Source organism: Trematomus bernacchii, unplaced genomic scaffold, assembly GCF_902827165.1.
Source record: "Trematomus bernacchii unplaced genomic scaffold, fTreBer1.1, whole genome shotgun sequence".
NCBI lineage: Eukaryota > Metazoa > Chordata > Actinopteri > Perciformes > Nototheniidae > Trematomus > Trematomus bernacchii.
In genome coordinates, this window is record NW_022987342.1 from 6,911,758 (window position 1) to 6,923,805 (window position 12,048).

Consider the following 12,048-nt stretch of genomic DNA (forward strand, 5'->3'; position numbering starts at 1 on the left):
GGAAAATGAGTAGATGAAAAAGACAAAGAGGAAAGGGAACTTTGTCATGAGGAGGTTGATGGACATATGCAAATGACAACAAAAAGGAAATGAAAGGGGGATAAAAAGAGGGACAGCAGTGAAGTGAGTCCTGGGAGGAAAACAGAGACAGACAAGGCGAAAAAGACAGCATGACTGTGCGCAGCAGGACGGGCCTGCCTGGCTGTTTGTGGAGTCCCACTTGCCCCTGCTCTGCTCCAAACACCATCCATATTTAATGAGGCCATACAAAGCCCTGGGAAAAGAGATGCTGGGAAGTCTTCTGCAACCCCCCCCCACCCCATCCCTCCCACTCAAAGACTCAACCGCCAGTACTTTTCTCTTTCATAATTATCTCAACCTTTACTGTTCTTTCACTGAATTTCTGAATACCTCTTTTTTGATCAATCAATCTAGTTTTTTTTCAAATATAATTGTAATACATAATTCAGCCTTAACAAAGATTGTGCTTCATGCTATTTGAATATTGCACAAGTTCATATTGCAATTTAGCTAAAATGTAGACAGTTGTGCAGCCCTACTCCATGCGTTTCACTACAGGGTGTTTAGCGAGTACTCAGAACAAAGCTCAGCATGTGGCCGCCAATGGAGTTTTAATATTAGTCCTGTGCATTACAGAACTACTGCTTAAAAAACAGGGCTGGGCAGAATCAGCTGTGTTCTCTCATCAATAGCGTAACAGCATGCATGTCTGCTGCCGTTCTCTTTTTCTGTCTTGTACCCACTCACATTCAAAAACAAATTGAGACACATGCTCTATGTGATTGTGTCCTGCTGTACGCATGTGTCTATGTGCAACCGAGTGTTTAATTTTAAGAGTGTATGTATGTTTTTATTATGCGAGTGGAGTTTGTGTACAGTATGTGTGCATGTGTGTGTGTGTGTGTGTGTGTGTGTGTGTGTGTGTGTGTTAGTCAAGAGTGCTGCGTGCATCAATAATGTATCTAGATAATGCAGCCGCTTCACTCTACCAGGAACAACTAACAGGCATACCGACGCTCAGAGGAAGACAGAGAATGAGGGGGAAAGCCGAGAGAAGGAGACAAAAACACATGAGGAAGCAGGGAGGAAAGATGAGGAAGTGAAATTTAAGCAATGATACAAAAATGAATGGTGAAGAAACCTTAAGGACAATAAAGACACATTTCTTATTTAACTCCAGTCAGTATTGTAACAACTTAATTGCACATTTACAGGCTGTACCCCTATAAATACATTTTAGAGCCTTGTTGTAACCTTTCCTGCTTTATTACCAATGGACAAACTAAATCCCATAGTACATTTACTACTAGGGGTGTAAAGGTTCACATAATTCACGGTTCGGTACGTACCTCGGTTTGGGCGTCACGGTTCGGTACGGGTTCGTTACAACAAGAAAAAGCAAAAAAAAGTCCCACATGCATAATTCCAGGTTTGTTGTTATTTATTTTTGAAGTCGTGCAAGTTTCAGTATACAAATAAGGAACTCTAACATTTTGAATAATTAACTGTATTGCACAGTGAAAAACAAACCACAAACAGTACCACACACACTCAGATGGCCATATTATCTATAACTAAAAAGAATGTCTTGAAAATATTACAAAATAAATGATAAGAAAGTGTTTCAAGGGCGCATAGCAATTGGCATCTTAAAAACAGCGGGGATAAGCTGTTGAACTGCTGTTGTCTTTTGCCGGGCTCCGGTGATTTGCAAATCTGGGTGATGCCTTCTGATATGATTTAGCATGTTTGACGTGTGTTACCAGGGCCGTCCCTCCCTACAGGCCGATCATGCAGACTGCGTGGGGCCTCACCTTGCGGAGGGGGCCTCATCTTGCAGAGGGTGCCTCAACTGAGCCGAAAATGCGGCGCACCTATGCGCTTATGCGGCACAATTAGTGTGGCGCTCGCGAAACAGAGGGCCTCATCATATAACTTTGCGTGGGGCCTCATGTTGGCCAGGGACGGCCCTGTGTGTTACCATTAGCATACCGCACCGCTGTCGAACAACGGCGACACACCGTCCTCGTCCGATCCACCACTCGCACTCCATCGTTATTGTAGTCCACAGGGAACCCGAAATGTTCCCACACAGCTGATTTAAACGAAGCAGGTGGGTCTTCTAGCTCCTGTGTGTTATCTGAAATCGCCATGCTAACTTTTCTTCTTCTTGTATTTTGTTTGTTTTGTTGTGTTTTCTTCTTGTTCTTCATTTGTTGTTTAAGGGCGGCAGGCAAACAGCTTTTAGGCGCAATACCGCCCCCTGGATTATATATAGTGTAATGGATACTGCCCTGAGTGACATTATCACTCGTATTATCAAGCGTATTCGTCGTGTGACTGCAAGTGCCGAACCGTGACGTCCGAACCTTGGCGTCCGAACCGTGACGGTTCGGGACGAATACGGATACCGTTACACCCCTATTTACTACCACTCACTTTATTGCTTATTTCTTTTGCACTACGATCACCTGCTAAGAATCCTTCTCACTCCCTCTTATGACCACACACTTTCTTAAAATGTACTTTTCAGATTTTATTCTTCAATTTCTATTACAGAAACCTTTAAAGAGCTGTCCATTTCTTGATGCATAGAGACATAACATTGCAGTGTTTCCGCCAGGGGGGCGTCTTGCCGTCATTTGACGGCCTTATTCAGCTCGGAACGGCCTGAACTTGAGTCGAGGGCATCCAAAAAAAAAATAGTTTTTATCGTTTGAAATGACGAAAAGGAAAAAGGACAAGGACATCCCTCTGTTGGAGGGGCAAAGGAGCCTATTGGGATTCTTTTCGGAGTATTGAACTCACAGTGCCTGCAGCCTGCCACAGGACAACACGGAACGTGCACGATTTAGACGCGATGAGCGGTGGAGCACGCGCGTGAACTGCGAGCGCCGGAGCCTCGCAGCGGTGAAACTGAGGCTCCGTGGTAAACTGTGGTAAAAAGAGCCGGCTCTTCTTCTTAGTGAGCCGAGCCAAATGATCCGGCTCACTAGAAAGAGCCGTAATTCCCATCACTAACGTAAAGAGATATTATCTAATTTAAGGGACGGCTCAATTCAAAATTCAAGTCACGTGACACAACGTGACGTCACCGCTCCCCCTCTCTCTCTCTCTCTCTCTCTCGGGTGGACGCCCTCTCAGCCCTGGTCTGGCGGAAACTCTGATTGCAAGATAAGCTCTCTGTTCTACTGAAACAAGTAGATTAAAGGCTCTGCTGCTCACACATAAAGGTGTGTTCAATTACCCTGGCAGATTACACCTTTAGTTCATTTGAATTTGGATGGAGCTAAAGTAAGGCTTTACATTTTAGCTACATTGCCGAAAGCTGTGTATCAAATGTATCATCAGTAAACTGACCACACCACTGTTATGATTACAAACTCAACTTCAGTGACTGCTTCGGGATATATTCCTAACCTGTCAGGACTGATCTGGGAGTGAAGACATAGCCCCCGTTGATAATTCACACTTAAAAGTCAGCCTTTAACCACACTGTCAATATTACTTAATACATTGACAAGGAGTCTTTATGCTGGCTTTTTTAGAAAATTATATTTGGTATGTTTGGAATAATACAGTATTTATATTTTTTTCTTTGGTCTGTTCAGCTCTTGACCTGACTATATGTTCACTAAGGCCAGCTGAGAGCAGATACAAGAAGCTTAGGAGCTGTACGCACGCACGCACGCACGCACGCACGCACGCACGCACGCACGCACGCACACACACACACCTAATGAACTTCTCAGGTAAATGCCTGTGATTGACACAGACAGTGTTTGGCTGACATTGTAAGTATTCATGACAGTGTGTTTGGGTGTCTTAAGTCACAGGGTGATACAGTACATGGTATTTACATGAAAGATATGTTTTACTTAAAAGGGACAGTCCACCTGAAAATCTAAAATACATTTGGATTCTCTTACATGTAGGGCTGTTTATCAATATTCTTGAGGTCTGAACTGCCAGGTGGTGGATATATTGATATTATAGATGTCTGCCTTTTCTCCAAAATAATAGAATATGTTTGTTTTTTTTAGGCCACCAAGGTAACAAAAATGATTCATTTTTTATGAAAAAACATTTGATGGGTGAGCCCTAGCAGGTTAGACGAACACCAATTATCGATGTATGGACACATATTCAAACATTAAAGTTAAGGAGTCACTTTTTTCTTGTCTCTCTTGTTTATCATGATGGTACATCTGAATAAATGACTTTGGTGCCGATAGATTCTGTAAAATAAACTGAACAATTGAATTGTGGAGAATCTAACTGATCTATGTGTAGCATCATGTCTATATTGATACAAGTTACCCAATGTCTAATTAAGATATTAGTTTAGTTTGGTTCCACCGAGACAAAGTCAATTGCTAACTATTAATACGGATATAGGGAAGAATATAAATATGTGTTTGTCTTTCGATTGAACTGTCCCTTTAAGGATAACGTTTAGAGAGATTTTCAAGATTTGTGTTTTATATGCAGTGTCAGACAGAGTGAAGGTTTGGATGATATGTTGCACTCTGTCATTAGTTGATTCATATTTCATTTTAGTTTATAAAGTTAAGTGTTTAGTCTCAGGGAGCAGACGTTTGGCTTTGATTCAGAGAACACATTTATCTTCGATCTCCACTTAGTCAATACTCTAAATGGGTGTTTGTGGTAAATAATTAAATAGGGTAAGAGCTAACTGGTGCTAGCATATTTATCCATAGGCGCATTCACACCGCAGTACTTTTCCCACAAAGGTTCATCAGAACTTAGTTCATCAGAACTCTTTAGTTCTGATGAACTAAGTACAGATCGCGTTCACAACGGAATAAGTCCCTGGGGGAAGGATTAGGCAAATGAAGCCGCTGACGTCACTTCTTCTTCTTCTGCTTTGGGTTTACTGGCAGGCCGCAAACAACTTCACGGCGTATACTGCCGCCGGAAGTCCCCGGGACTGGCTTCAGTAAGCTTCTACTGAAGCCTTCAGAGAAAATCGCCAGAACGCCGACACCTCCTCATCTCCACCGCTCCCATGTTTTCTTTTGTGTTGTTATAAGTTAGTCTCTCTGCGTTTCTGCGCTGGGCTAATGCTAATGCTAATAATGCTAATGCGAGGATAATAAAATGGCGGCTTCACAAAACTTTTTGGGAGTTTTACGGGGCGTGGTTTGCATTCCGCCCAGCCAATCAGACATAGGAACCTTTTTCTCCCACAAAAGTACCTGCTCTCTAGCAGGGACGGAAAACTGACGGAAAAGGGGGTAAAAAGGTTCTCATTAACTAATTTTAGTTCCGGCACGGTGAACGCGACATTTCGGAACTATATCGGAACTAAAGTGGGAAAAGTACTGCGGTGTGAACGCACCACGCGCCACATTCGCTTGTTGGATTCTGACCAATCCCCAGCTGAAGTGGGCAATATTTAAATGTGGTTCACATGAGTTATATTGGGTATTGAGTTGGTACTTTGGGTACCAAGCTAGTTTACTGAAACCAAAGATGTGCAAGATAGTTGAGTTTGCAAGCACTGGTTACTCTCATGTTCACTGGATGTAGCTCTGACAGTATACGGACGTTGCTGATAAAATTACTTGCCTTTGAATAAAACCGTTTTGATCTTCTGAGATGCCTATTGCCTACTGCACTAAAAGCGCTTAAATAACTATTTCTGCTAAAGTTTGAAAACTCTCTAATCAGGAGCTTCAGACTGAAAGCACTATATGGAGATAAGGGTTGAAGCTTTTAGACCTATTGAGAGCAGTTACTCTTAGGTGCTGTTTACACGAGAACGCAACCGGTTGTATCCGCTAATTTTCTCTTTCCTATAGCCCGTTCGTTCACACGAGGCCGTAACGGAAACGGACCCCGCAAACGATAACAGGTCCCAAGGTGGATAGATCTGCAAACGGAACGCTCTGGGGGGCCAAACGGCTCCGTGTGTACGCCCTACACGGTAATTTCCTGATAACGATGAAGCCATAGCCTCTCTCCCCACCTCTGCTGCTCACTGCTGTAGCATGGTCAGTAGCTACGGTCAGTAGCTACTGCTACTGCTACTGACCATGCTACAGATGTTAGTGCAAAAATCTACAGCTCCTCTACCACAACCATCAACAACAAGTGGACATGGAGAATTACATGAACTACATGTTGCTAAATCCACCGCGGGGCATAAACAGAAGGGCAACCATGGCAACCATGCTCGGGGGTCTTCTTCGCTGCTTTTGGTGTATTTTGTGGCAGAAGTACAGCGCCACTTACAGGCCCGGTATATGTACTACAGCGTCTCCAGCGCTTTCGAGCGGTCTCGTGCGCAAGTACAGCGCCACTTTCAGGCCCGGCATATGTACCACAGCGTTTCCAGCGTTCCCGAGCGGTCTCGTGTGAACGGAATACTTTTTTGATATCGTATTCGGTTCGTTTGCGTTTCGTATGCGTTTGCGTGTAAATGGGGTCTTAGTCTCTTTAGAAGTAGCGGTTGTGTACAAACCGCTACTTCAAAAAGTAGTGGTTTGTACACATTACATTCGAATGCATTGGCCTCCTCTGTAGGTCAACCAGGGTTATGGTGTTGAGACAGTGAAAGTCAAACCAAGATTTACTCTCCTTTTGGAACAAGCCGTGTCTGCTGTTCTGGCACCTATGTGACACTAGATCATACAGAGATCTTTGTCTGCATAATTTTTAAGGAAAATCCTACTCATAGTGTCTTTAACATCCTCAATGTGTTGAGAAGATTTTAAATGGATGTACCTCTTAAATTATTCAGGTTCTAAAAGTAACCAGAGTATATCCAAATTGGTCAAAGTGTGACGTTTAGTTTTAGGGTTAAAAGTTCAATATGTCATTACTTCTGGTTAGTGATATAATTGAACTATAGTGTAATAAAGCTGTGTAAAGCTGTGAGTCTGTGACAGTGAAGAGGGAGCTGAGGGGGATTTGGTTACATCAGATACGCCAAAGCTCAACAATGCGCATATTCATGTCAAGCTCTTTTAAAACATTGATTTTGAAAAGCATACTAATTAAGCATACTTTTAAACGTTACTATCATTATAAATAATGCAATGCCAACAGGCCTTTCAAGTATATCCACACATCATATATGTCAGAATGTGTGCAGCCTTGTGTGTGCGTCTGTGTACTGTACTGTATGTTTTTGTGTGCACTAACGTACAAAGAGGTTGACAGACACACCCCGAGTTTTCGCTCAGTATTAAACTTGACAAATACGAAGCATAAAAAATGTAGCTAAGCCTAAAGATAACGTCATAAATTAGTAAACGCTTCAGAACGCAGACGGCCTCATATTCTTCTTCTTCTGTTTCAATTCTGCTCTAAGTGTCAGGGCTCGCTTTGTATTCACGTCTTCTTGAAACACAGATACATGTATACACTGTGTTATAAATATTGGCAAATACACCTAACATGGAGATAGAGCCAAGCCATATACACAGCAGTAGAATATGCCACTCATTAGCATGTTACAATAACATCATCACTTGTTTTAGCAAACTTGCACATTGTGTCACCATTGTCTTGAACAATTTTGTTCATTTCTTATTGCACTATTTTCACTTGTTTTCATGTCTTAAGTATATTGTATATTGCACTGTTTGAAACGCCTTAGATTTGCATTACCAAACTAGGTTGAAGCCATTGTGCATATGACAATAAAGCCTTTGAACCTTTGTACAGGATGTGTTTCAGGGGGATGAATAGAAGCATGATGCAGCAAAATAAGTGGAGCAACATAATACTGTAAGATGCATGTACTGTAGTAGTGTGTATCTGAGTGTGTCTGTGTGCACATAATAGGTGTTTTTGTGTGTGATTGTGCAAGTTCCATGGTTGAAGTGATGCATTAGTAAAACAAATTCTGAATACACACGGACTACGTACTTTTAGTCCATTCATTAATTCTTTAACAGTAGTTGAATATAGAAAATGACTGAGTCATTTGCTTTAAAAGGAGCCAGGGAATACCTCAGTCTGTTTGTATCTAAACCAGGGGTGTCAAACTCAAGGCCAGGGGGCCTAGACTTCTGCTTTCAGACGTAGTTAATTATGAAGTTATTACTCTATCCAATAATAATCCAATGCAGAGGCAATAATATAATATAATACATTATTTCATATATATTATGTATTTATATATGTATATTTATATAGTTACAACCGGCCCTTTGAGTGCAACCATAATGCTAATGTGGCCCACGATGAAATTGAGTTTGACACCCCTGATCTAAACTGACTGGAGTGGGACATGTGGAACACGAGGACTTCATCCCTGATACCTTCCAGTCCCCTTACACAATCCACTTTTACCGGGCATAAAAATCCCTTTTATCAACCTGCCACCTCCCCCCATGAGTGAGCACCCTTCCTTCATCATATTGTATTCAATAGATATACAATAGATTCAATAGATTTACTCTATTCAATAGATATTCTCTATAGATATATATCCTTCAATATTGATATGTATATCACTATCATGTACCACTTTTTTGTTTGTTTATCTTCTACTGTTGATATGTAAAGCTTCTATTACTTTTAATGAATGTGCAATGTCTTATCTACATGCTGCTGTGAAGTATATCGTGCATAATATGACTTAAACCGTTAAAATGGAAGGGTAGTAACATGTATCTGTCTCTACCCATTAGCTGGAGTACTTTTAGAGGAGAGTAGCAGGTATGTTCTCACTGTAGGTTGTGAATTAGAGGTATTGGCAATTAGCTGTAATGACAGATGTCGAGAAGGCTTTTCTCAATTAGGGCATACATTTGAAAGCTAAACTCGTCAAGTTGGTTTTCATTTACAATTTCTCCATGTTTTTACAGTTCAATACATTTGAGTTTCTTATCTATATTACAGTGAACTGGTGTAAAAGTAAAGCATTTTGACCGTTCATTTTTGGCTTTTTTCGTAATATTGTTTTTAAAGTGTGGCGTTTGTCTGGCTAATAAAGCAACGTCATTTGCTTTGCTAGCTCGCAGTGAGGCACTAACAAATACAGACAGGAATCTATTTTGGGCACGGTGTGTCTGGTTGTTATTCCGTGTAGTTGGCTGTGATAATCAGGTGTAAAGACATTACCGAGCAGCGGGTATCTCCTCTCTAATCCCCTCCTGCTTCCAGCGCGCAGGGCGAGCCGTCCAGACCGTCCTGGATGTGGAACAACTTCGAAAAGCGCCACAAGAAAAGACGTCGCACCTTCCCCGGAGAGCGACAAGTCAGTTATCCATCACCTGGCGTTTAGGAAGCGCGAGGTGCACAGGTCGACGTCCCTGTAAAGTGCGATGCAAAGAGTCCCAGCGAGTGCAGGTGACAAACGCGGATTAAACGACGGTAATTCTCTATCGCGCGCTGTTCCTTTCTTTCCACCCCTCTATCTCTCTCTCTCTCTCTCTCTCTCTCTCTGGCGGTACTCTCGCTTCATAAAGGGAAAACCAACAGTGGAGATCAGACAGACCGCGCGCGAGCTGTTGTTTACACACCTGCGTGTCTCGCGATCTGCGTTTGTAATGCGCGTGCGTGTGAGAGTGCATGCCGTGCTAGTGTGGACCACAACAGCCGTGCAACCTACTCGAATGTTCAAATAATGACTTAACGTTAAATATCCTACATGTTCTCGCTTCAGAAAGAGACAAACACACATATCACATGTATCAGAATATCAGTATGTCACTTTCACTATAAACTGCACCATATGTGGTCAAACCACAGGTAGATAGATGGATAGCTAGTTAGATAGATAGATAGATAGATAGATAGATAGATAGATAGATAGATCTATAGATATCTATCTAACTAGCTATCTGATAGATAGATAAATAGATTAGATAGAAAGGTAAATAGATTTTTAACTGACCAATGTCGCCCCCTGCTGGCATCATTGGTTCACTGCATCTCTCAGCTTTCCACAACATTGTTCATGGAAGTAATTACATCATATAGCATTTTTTAAAGACGGTTAGAGTGTGTTTCACACACCCAAACACACACAAAACAATCTTAATGAAAAAAGTATAAATACATTAAAACAGAAAAATGAAAGACAGATGTAAATAAACAAACACAATCATAAGACAAGGACGGAAAGCTACAAAAAGGTTTGACCATGAAGATGGGTTTGTCAGAAGGCGCTTAAACCCAAATCCAAAAATGCAGCAAATCTGACAGATTGGAAAATATATATCCAGAGGGTTGGGGCTAAAACACCTTTTTGTTTTGTAGTTTGAGCATGGGATGGATAAAAGTGGAAATGGAACCAACCATTACACATGTTGAATTATGAATTGTAAGATATGAATTTGTTTATTTAATACTCTTATACTAATCACTTCCTGTATTCCCATGATAAAAGGGACATGCGCAATAAAACGTGTCACTTCCGGTTGAAGCAAAGCCGACGGTGTATGCAGAGCCGGCCCGACCTATTAAGCGACATAAGCGGCCGCCTAGGGCCCCGCAGCCACTAAGGACCCCCTAGCAAAAAATGAAAAAATGAAAAGAATAATAATAATCTCAGTACACCGTCGCCGTGATAAATATGTTTAATTAATTGTGTTAATATGCCTAGATTGCCTACTCTCAAAGTCATCATCATCATCATCGAACGTTACTGATGTATTTGGCAGCAAGTCACACTCGTAGCTAATGTTAGCTAGGTATATATGCTTGTTTCATATTTTGACCAAATAAACCAATTTCCCCTGATTAATAAACTACTATCTAGCTATATATTATCTATCTCTCTATCTATCTATCTATCTATCTATCTATCTATCTATCCATCCATCCATCCATCCATCCATCTATCTATCCATCCATCTATCTATCTAAACATCATTTTGTGGGTTCTAAGTTCATGTAAATGCAAGCATTCATTGGCAAACCAATTATTGAATTAGCTATATAAAGCCAGTATGTTCCATTTTATGTTCCATTTTAAGTCTGTTCCCATAAAGCTTAACTCTGTAACATACTCTCCTCAGGAGCACTTCTGAAGTACTTTGGAAGCCCACAGCAGGTGCCAGCACACACCACAACATCCACTGAGGACACTGTTGGTGAGTTCAAATGGGCCCAAAGTGAGAGCTTTCTGAATTTGGAAAATTAAGTCATTACATTACAAATGATATATTTCTTTATTCCATAGCAGGTCCATCAACCTCCACCACTGCTGTTGGTGAATGTGAAACCACAAGGTCAGCTGTTGGCACCAGTGACTCCGATGTCATCCAAGAAACCGCCTCAGACAATGCTGGTAAGTTATGTGTTAAGTGTATAAATTAAGCCCATAGAGCTAGCTACAATTGCCATTTGTTGAAGTTCTATTGAGCAAGCTCGCTGTTCATTGCTTATAATTTAGTGGGAATGCTGATACAGCATTCCAACTATATATTATGCTACGGACAAACGAGTTATTATTATTCCATCCAATTATTTTGTCCGTCTTCTCCTCCCACATTCAACATCGCAGAAACTCCGTTCAAACATCAAAACGTTCAGCTCGGTCGAGAATCGGGCGCTATTACTTTTATCATTCATAACTTTCATAATTCCAGAGATACATCCCATAATTCATCACATTTTTAACCATTGAAGTCAATGGAGATATTCTTCAGACTTCAACAAATCTTCATGCGACTTCAACTGCTAACTGTTCATTCATACTTTCACTCAGAAACATCATTCCAACTTTGAGATGTTACACATCTTTCCGACATTATTCGTGTAACACAACTTTTAAATCTGATTCTTACTTTTAGAGATATTAAACATTGTTCAGACCTTGTTAAAGAGGTTTTCTTCAGATTTTAACATTAACTAGAGTGCGTGATGTCACAGCTAGAGGGTAAGAAATCTTGAAATGTGCCTTCATATTTTTTTTTAAAACTGCCATAATTCCCAAACCCTACATTATTGAGACATAATTGTTCATGATAAACGTAGGAAAACATCTCGTAGCTTGAAAAATGACAAATAATTAAGCAAAATAATTAAACAAAATGCCTCTTG

The 12,048-nt window shown here is 41.0% G+C and overlaps 1 protein-coding gene across 1 annotated transcript in view; it reads right to left on the bottom strand.

Annotated features, from left to right (window-relative positions):
• LOC117483124 (FERM and PDZ domain-containing protein 1) overlaps positions 1-9,344 on the bottom strand; it is a 55,621-nt gene extending 46,277 nt beyond the window's left edge. Inside the window, exon 1 of the mRNA XM_034131301.1 lies at positions 9,121-9,344. The gene's annotated coding sequence lies outside the window, so the exon portion shown is untranslated. The remainder of the gene's footprint in view (positions 1-9,120) is intronic.
• Between the last annotated feature and the right edge of the window lie 2,704 nt (positions 9,345-12,048).